Consider the following 9,949-nt stretch of genomic DNA (forward strand, 5'->3'; position numbering starts at 1 on the left):
ATCAGGCAACAAGTGCTGTGAGCCCCAGAAAGCAGTAACCCAAGCAGAGCCCAGCTGATTTCCTGAGTTGACGAGACAGAGCTGAGCATCGGGGGAGAACAAGGTGGCTAGAGTTCTCAGCAAGGAGCTCAAGTTCTCCTAAGGAAGGAGCTGCACAGACAGAACTATGGACTTCTGAAGAAAGTCCCCCTCAAATATATGGCAGAGTACTGATCAACACATACTTTTGAGAAAACTACCCAATCAAGGGTAAGATTTACTGGAACAGAGAAGAGATAACAGTGTCCTGTGTTCACATAGAGCTGGAAAGAGTGCTTGTAATTACCAGCCAGACTGGAAAATCTCGTGATTCATGAGGCAGTAGAGTACTCGGAAAGGACTGCTTCTGGTAAAGAATAATTAACCTAGACTGAGCACTGCTCTAGTCTGATCTAATAAATTTTAAAAGCAAGACAAAAATGATCAAAGGGTTTCCAAGTAACTTTACTAACTCACAGAATAAAGCTCAATAATATTTATAGGGATACAAATTATCCAGCACCAAACAGGGTAAAATTCAAAATGTATGAGAATCTAAAGAAAATTTACCAGGAATTGAGAGAAGAAAATACAACCCAGGATGAGAAGGAAAATCAGTCAAACAAAACTGACTTTGAACTAACAGAAATGTTAGAATTAACAGACAGGAATACAGTTGAAGCTGTATTCCATATGGGGCTAATATCCAAAATATTTAAAGAACTCACACAACTCAACAACAAAAATAATCCAATTAAAAAATGGGCAGATAACCTCAACAGACACTTTTCCTAAGAAAACATACAAATGGCCAACAGATATATGAAAAGATGCTCAAATTCACTAGCTATTTGGGAAATGCAAATCAAAACCACAATGATGTACACTTGAAATCTATATAATTTTATTAACCAATGTCACCCCAATACATTTAATAAAAATATTAGTAGAGACAAGAAAGATATCAAAATGCAGTAAATAGGATTAATAATAGATTATACATTACAGAAGAAAAGATTAGTGAACTTAAAGACATAATAATGGAAAGTATTCAAAATAAAACACAAACAGAGGAGAATTAAAAAAAAAAAATGAACCAATCATGATGGTGCTTTGGGACAACTTCAAGGGGGCTAATAATGTGTAGTTTGAGTCCCTGAGGGAGAAGGAGGAGTTCATCAAAATCCATTTTAAAATAAATGTTGGAAAATTTTCAAATTGAATGAAAACTTCAAACCACAAATTTAAGAAGCTTAAAAAAGCCCAAGAATAAGAAACTTGAAGAAAACTGTATTAAAGCACATTATCAGCAAATTGCTTAATGACAGTGATAAATAAAATAAATAAATAAATAAATCTTAAAAGCAGCCAAGCATGGGTGGGGCAGGAAATCATGTTTTGTAGAGAAGAACAAAGATAAACATATCAACAGATTTCTTGTCAGAAATAATGGAAGCCTTATTTCTCGTCAGAAATTATGCCAGCTTTGGGTCACTCCAAATGTTCCTTGGCTTGTGGAAGAATAATTCTGATCTCTGCCTGCGTCTTTACATGGCCTTCTCTTGTGTGTGTCTGTGTCATCTCTTCTGTCTCTTATAAGGACATCTGTCATTGGATTTAGGGCCATGATAATCTAGGATAATCTCATCTGGAGATCCTTAATCATATCTGTAAAGATTCCTTCTCCAAATAAGGTCAAATTCACAGATTTTGGGGCCAAGAAGGTGAGAATATTTTGGGGTGGGGGGCACAGGAAAACCCTCTACAGAGACATTTCCAACAGGGTCAGGACTGTAGTGAAGAGAGACAGATACTGGACTCAGTTGCAAAATTTAAGGGGATGCCCAAAAAACTGAGTAATATAAATAAATTTATAATAACAAACAAATAATAAAAATATTTTAAGAAAATATTCCTAAAGATCAAAATTAATACAAAAAGTCAATAATTAACAAAATATAAACATTTTAAATAAAGACAAGGTTCGTATTACTGATTTTTTTTTTTTTTATCGTGTTTCCAGTATGGCTCAGCATGACACTCATTTCCAGCAACAGCCCAAGCCTCTGATCCACAGTGAGAATGAACAGAGCCAAACCCACCATTTTCCCTGTTACAGTTTAGATCACCCTTCCCAGAAACACAGCTCCAGGGAGCTTCCCGCAGGAGACCAGACCACTCCGCGCTGGGTTTCTAGCTTCCAAAGCAGGTTTATTTGTCTTATGAATTGTGCAAACACCCCCTGAGAAGCTAATTAAAATGGGAGCTCATGCTGCCAAATCCAGGAAACCTCCAAATAAGAATCATGGGGCTGCCAGAAAGTGTTATTAATACACACACCCAACCCCTTACTGTGGCTTAAGGAGGCAGAGGACACACTGAAGGACAAACTCTGACAGGTGAGACTACAAGGTGAAGTGGCTAAGCCCCACTGCCAGGCACAGCACGGGACAAATGGAAGGCACTCCGTATGTGTAGGAATAAATACTTGACACACTGGACTCAGCTGCAAAATTTAGTAACCAGAAATAAAACAGAATTCCCTGCCTCCTAGCACCGCTGAGAAAAAGGAAATGTGTATGCTATCATCTAAGCTAATACTATTCATTGATTACTTAATGCTAAATAATTAGTATGAAATAAAAACCATTGAGAAAGCGTAACAAAAAATATGATCACATTTACAATAGTGTAGAAAATATGTAGGAACAGACTGAAGGGGGAAAAGGCAGAAAATATAGGAAAAAACTTGAGCTAGTACTGAAAGGTATAAAGGAAGACTTATACTCCTGAGTGGAAAGACTCACAATTATAATGATATAAATTCACCTCAAATTTGCATATGAACTTAATGTAATTTTCAAAAAATCAACCAATGGTAGTTTGGGGGAGAAACTTAAACTGATTTTTAAATTCATCTGATAATCAAAGCAGTGAGAATAGCTGAGAAATTTTTGAAAGAAAAAATTGTGGGTAACATTAACTTCCAGGTAATTAAAATTATTATAAAACTGTAACAATTAGGACAAGGGGCAGTGTTACAAAATAAGAAAATGCACATATGTGACAGAAAATATAGAAACTAAACTACCTATATATATAAACCTTTAATATGTAATAGATACTTTATATCAAATCATTTTTGAAAGGAAGTCTTGATTAATATTGTTCACACCTGGAGCTATTTATTATTAGCTAAATAGATTCCCATTTTATATTATATACGAATTAAATTTAAATTAGTTATAGAGTTAAAGGTATAAATGAATTATAGTAAATTATAGGAGACCATCTTATCTCAAGGAGATAGGTTTTCTAAGCCTAAAAGCAAGAAAGGAGACTATAAAGGAAAAGATTGATCAATTTTTCTTCATAAAATTTAAACTTTGTATATTAAAACTCACCATAAACAAAAGTAAAGGAAACAATAAATGTAGAAAATACAAACCACATTCATGAAAGGTAAAGGATAAAATACCTTATAGAATGGTTTTTCCACAGATCAGTAAGTTTTGATTTCAAATCTCAGAATCAATAAAGCATTCTCAAAAATCAATAAGAGGAAGAAAACATGAATAGTCAAAATATAGGTGATGGTCACAGAAGCTCATTTGAAAAAGGAATCAAAATTGTCAATTACATGGACAATATCGTTAGGCTTACAAGTAACAAAAGAAATGCAAGAGAAAATAACAATGAGATACCATTTCTCAAATTGACAAAATTATTTTAAAAGATCAAACTCAATACTGAGACTCCAGTAAAATTAGTACTAACATTCTCCCATACTCATTTCTGGCAGAAGCATCAATCAATAGAACTCTTCTGAGAGGGATTTGAGTACTATATGTCAAAAGCCTAAAAATAATTCTAATCCTTTAATTTAGTTATTTTATTTTTAAGTGGAACTAAGAAAATGATTTAAGTGTACAATAGGTTTACAGATAAGATATTCATTATAATATTACTGATATTGGCAAAAAAAAAGCTTAAAACAGTCTCAGTGTCCAGCAACATGAAAATAACCAAGTGATGAGATTCTATGATGCCATTAAAATATTTTTGAATAATATTGAATTGTATAGTCTAATATGTTTAGGTTTAAGTTTATTTAAAACTGTATAACAACTATATACAACAAATAAGCACATAAAGATACACATGCATACTACAGGAAAAAGAATAACTAACACCAATACATTACTATTAGGTATTTCTGAGGGGTAAGATTTCGATTGGATTCTGTTTTATATTTTTTATGTTATTCAGATTTTCTGATTAGGATGCATTATTTTATAATCAGAAAAGAATAAAAAAATGTGTTTAAAAGTCTTGATCACCAGCTCAAAGCATGTCAACACTTGAAAGAGCATTACCAAGAACCCGATCCTATTTCTTTGTTTTTCAGATAAAGAAATCAAGAACCCAGAAAGCTAGGAGATTGGAAAGGCCAGGTGTCTGCAAGCACAGTAGATGTATCTGTCCAAACCCCAGACTATTTCAGAGGATCCCTTTGCGGTCTTGCAAAGAGAGAAACCACAGCCCATGGTGCTCTCGGGGGCATAGATGGCCACTGAGAATACCCACTCATCTCAAGTTCTGGCCATTCCTGCTTGATACCTGAAGACCAGAAAGTGGAAGATATGACCGAGACCTCCGTGTTGCCGCCCAAGAGAGCACCCCTCACTGCCCAGGTTCTTGAGCACATCCTAAGTTCCTTTGTACAGAACTTGGAAGATTCCACACATATTTGAGAGGTGATAGAATTGGGGGAGTCAGGAAATTCTACCCAGCTCCCATCCAAATCTACCATGGTTCTCCACTCCCCCCTTAATACTCAGGTCTCTTTCATCCAAAAGGAGATGTTGAGGGTGGAGGTGGTGGTGCCATTTCTATAGACTACAGTGTGAAAGGCAGGGTCGTGCCATGTAGTGGCCCTGGTCTTGAAGGATGTGAAGGAGTGTTGCCATTTAGAGAGGGCAGCAGTGGGCAGGCTTGCCAAACAGAGAATAACATGTGGGAAGGCCCGGAACGGCGGCATGATCAAAAGTTCAGCAGCATGGGGTGCCTGGGGGTGGAAGGGGTGACAGACGATGTGGCTGAATTGTGAAAGGCCTTGACCGTGGGGTGAAGGAGGACTGTGGGAAGTCAAGAGTAGGATTGGACAATGAGAGGGAGTAGGAGGTGCCCAACGCAAGGCCCAGGCCCTGACAGAGAATGAGTAATCACTGACCAAGACAGGGTGAACTGGCCCAGCAGACAATTAGAATCACTTCCTTGAGGAAACCACAGCCAGATTCATCAAATGCCCCAGCCCCAGCCCCAGGCGTCCGTCCTCAGGAGGGGCACCTGAATTGCCAGGGCCATACTTTCTGCCCTAGTTTTACTTTTGTACATTTTTCTCTCACACGGCTGAGAGTGGACAGCCAGCAGGAGATCTATGGTTTCACAAGAAAAGGGTGAAGCTAAAGCTAAACCAAGAGAGGAAGTGGCAGAATTTTTCTGAGAAGTTTTCAGCAGTGAGAAAAATCTCCCAGAAATGCTGAAAGGAGGCCTGGTCCACAGCTACTTGGCTGAGACCTGCCAGCTTAGTTCATGGATGGACACGTTTGGATGGCAGATGAACTTAGGAGACAGAAGACTGTCTCCCAGCTCCACCACTTCCTGTGGTGATGGACAAGTTACTTATCCTTTCCAAGCCTCAGTTTTCTCGTATGTAAAATGGGGATAATGGTAGTCCCTACCTCAAGGGTTACAGAGAAGATAAAACGGTATATTACGTACAGTAGGAATAATACTGAATTGTTACTGCTAATTTTTCCTTCTCTTTTCATCTTCCTGAGATCCATATCCATTATGTGCATTGATATTAGAAGAGTACAGGAATGGAGTACATAAACAGCTAATTACCGAGTTTCTGCCCGATGCTTTACACTAATTACTCTCTTAATCTTCCCCCATGACCCCGCAAGGAGGGCACTAAGGTCTGTCACTGGCAAATAAATTGTAAGTCAGAAAAGTTAAGTCACTCATGTAAGATCCTAACCTAACGTGAGGCAGAGAAAGAATTCTTTTTACATCCAAAATTCCTGCCTGTTCCACCCATCAGGTTGTCCCCAGGCCAAATCCCCACAAGCTTAGTGCCACCTGCCCCTACACACTTGCTGTCATGGGAACAGCTCCTCTCCCCTCTGTCATGTAAACCTGGAACTGCCCTTGTTTTACCGGCCAAGATAACCCAGGCCAGGACACAGCCAGATGTGCCCTCCCTTGGCTGAGGACTGCTGTGGGTCACAGGCACCCTTTGGATGGAGAGACACGCCACACCCAGAGTCCACTGCCTAGCAAAACATAAGAATTTGGAGGAAACGCTGATCAAAAAAATATGTGTGTGCTTCTATCCCATGGGGAGTTTCTGGGGCTGGAAGAAGCCTGTCAGGGTACAAAGAACCCAGAGGGATGAGGGGCTGGGAATGATTTTAACGAGGTGAGACCCCACGGGGCAGAGTGGGTGGGGGGATGGGGAGCTGGGGGATACCTTGTCATGCTACACATCCCACCACACTCTAAGGTGTCTTACCCTTTTCAGTCTACAAAGTAGGAAAGTGAGGTTCAGACATGCCAGAAAGAGGGTGCTTTATATGACAGAAAGAGCTGGGCTTGCCATTCTCTGAGATCTTTGTTCCAATTCTAATTTCTTTACTTGTTTTGCCATGTGATCATGGATAAAACTGAGGCACTGTGCAGACTCAGACTCCTTTAGGGCTCAGAGTTCTCAGCATAGGTCCCGAGGCCACACTGGGCAGACCTTCTGCTCTACAGATCAGGGAGACTCTGACAATCAAAGCATCAATTCAAATTTTTGTTTTTTTCATTTCTCTTGAAAACCACCACTCTGGATGATGTTGTGTGAGGGAGTTTCCTAGAGAGACATCCAGGATGGTTCCGACAGGCAGGGCAGGTGTGTGGAGCCCTGTTTACTAAACTCAATCACCAAGACTCCCTCCCAGTGAAAGGAACAAAGCTCTCCTCCCCCCGTGCTGGGCTCTTTCCGAAACTTTGGGCTTAGCTCTCTAAGAGCTTCAGATGTGTTGAAACTCTGTAGAATTCAGGGGAAATCTACGCTGGGTCAGAGCCTGTGCAGTTATCCCTCTGGGAGTTTCCAGCTTTGTGTAGGCTCAATGTCAACAATTTTTTTTTGGAGAAAATCTAGAGCTGGTCGAGGGCCAAAGCTCTCTTCCTCCTGCCCAGGTTGTTGGTGAGAACACTCAAAGCTTATACTTTTACAAAAGAAAGAGAAATTGACCCTGGCTGATTGTCATGAGAGGAAAGGGCCAAATTTTGTCAGATGCCTAGGGTGTATAGGAGTTTTATAGTCATCCTCTCACTTGGATCTCACCCTGGAGAAAGGTGATATTCTCCTCATCTTAGAGAAAGAGGAACTGAATTGGCCAAGGTCATCCAGCAAGTAGTAAAACTGCGAGATTTTTCTCTTTTCAAATCCAATGAACTTTTTACTTCCTGTGATTACTTTCTGATTCTCCAGCCATGCATTTGTCTAAAGAAAACAAATTGATTGTTTGGGTTTAAATTCTGGTCCAATAATGATTAGCTGTGTGATTTGGGGAAAGTTACTTAACCTCTCTGAACCTGTTTCCTCATATCTAAAATGAGGCTGATAATAGCAGTTCTTGCTTTACAGGGCTCTTGTGAGTTTAAATGGGGGAATGTTTAGAACCATGTACCATGACATAATGTGGTTTTATGTCAGCTGTTTTAATCATATATTAATAACTTGATTGAGGAAATGCACTGTTGTTTTCCCAGGTATGTAGTGTCCCCTGGGGGGAGGAAGAATTCTTATACAAGCCCGTCTCTGTGCTGGCTGGGTGCCTCAGATTCATTATCCCATTATTTCTCCTGCAATCCTATGAGTGAGGGATTTTACAGGAAATTGAGGAATAGAGAAGTTAAGACATATGACAAATATTGCACAACTAGAGGGTATTAGAGCTGGGACTCAAACCCCAGCCTGACCCAGAATTTCCACTTTCTCCTTTATCACTCAGTCCACTGCCTCTGGGTGGAAACAGAACAGCCCAGCAAGAGAGCATGTGTACACATGCAGGTGACTAGGGGCCTGCCAGGGAAAGGGGAGTTGCCATCTGGCAGGTGTTGCCTTATTTCACAAATGCATTATTTCCTGACAGGTTCTCTGCATATTTATTATGGGTAATGCTTTACATATCCAAAGCACAAAGGAAGCTGGCAATTCAGGGTTTTCCTACAATTTGAAATTTGAAGACATGGGTCTGCATTTATTTGTTTGTTTATTGTCTGTCTACTATGTGCCAGACACTGGAGCTGCAAAAGTAAATGAGGTAGTGATAAAATGGATTAATTAGTGACTCAGTGAATTCATATTCACAAACCATGATAAGTTCCATGAAAGTAAGTTCTATAGAATTAAAAGGGATAGATTAGGGTCTGGTCTGATCTAGCTGGGGCTCAAGAGAGAGCATGCAGAGATCTAAAGGAAGAAAAGTTAACTGGGTAAGGAAGGAGAGGATACATATTAGAGAGAGAGAGAGAGAGAGAGAGAGAGAGAGAGAGAGAGAGAAAGCATGTGCAAAGGCCCTGAGAAAGAAAGGAGCATAGACTACTTGAGGAACTGAAAGATTCCCCACTGTGCCCAGAGGATAGAAAAAGAGAAAGAAAGAGATTCAAGATGAGGTTGGGAAGATGGGAAAGGGCCAGGGTATGCAGAATACTGGTGAGTTCACAGAATTGGTCTTTGTTCTAAGAGAATAGAAAGCAATTTAGTTACAAAGAATTATGATTTTTGATAGGTGCTATAAAAATTTGAGTAATCGGTTTAGGATATGGTTAATACAACAGTACCCATCATACTGTGAAGGGACGACAGTCATCAACTTGCCTGCTAAGTCTGAAGGGTAATTGGTGGTCGTGGGAATAGTGTGCTGAGGACTCTGGGGTGTATCTGGATCCAGTGGGAATAAGTATTGTCATCCATTAATGATGTGGGCCCGTGATGGGCTGGAGCTGGCTGCTCTAACTCAGGATCCATAAAGCACAGTGGCTCAGGCATCAGACTGACCCAGATTTGAGAATCACAACTCCACCACTTGCTATCAGTCAGAACTTAGGCAGTTTACTTAAAATAACTGAGAATCTCAACGTCTCAAGCTGTGACATAGACATAACTGGACCCACCTTCAAGGGATTTATGAAGATTATAGGAATGACAATGTTAAATAATCCAGCATATTATGGACTCCATAATAATACACTTCCTTAGTATGGAAAAGGAATTGAGGAATATAATCATGGAATAATGAAAGTCGGAATTACCGTAGAGTGAGCAGGAAGGAAAAAAATAGAAAAGCCAATCATTTCACCTTTTCACAACAGATTTTGACCTGTTTTTTGTGTACTATGTAAACTCTGAGCACAGGGAACTGACCGCCAACACGTAGGCTACATTGAATCAGGCATCCAGGGCACGGAGCAATGTTTTAGAGAACACAAGTCAGCTTCAGGTATGAATGCTATACAATAGACCTTTGTGGAAACAACCAAATGGGTGGGTTTGTGTTCTGTATTCATTTACTGGTTTGATAAACGGACTATCAGATCCTTCACCTTAGCAGTGAAAGAGAATGTAGACTGAGGCACCAAAGTAGACTAGATATTCAACACTGAAGTGAATTTTGAGGCTGTCCACCTAAGACGCCTACAAAAAGGAAGGAGTTAGGAACTCAGTGGATGACTCAAACACAGTGAGAGGGGAAGAGGGCTGGGATGCTGAGATTAAGAGAGGATTTGTGAAAAGGATTTCTTTAGAGAGAGCTGTCAGGGAGCTGTCAGTGCCAGCTGCCCCCAGGGTTTTAGTATAGAACTTTTCTGGTAT

The sequence above is a fragment of the Rhinolophus sinicus genome, chromosome 14, assembly GCF_057876585.1.
Source record: "Rhinolophus sinicus isolate RSI-liver-muscle chromosome 14, RSI-T2T, whole genome shotgun sequence".
Classification (NCBI taxonomy): domain Eukaryota; kingdom Metazoa; phylum Chordata; class Mammalia; order Chiroptera; family Rhinolophidae; genus Rhinolophus; species Rhinolophus sinicus.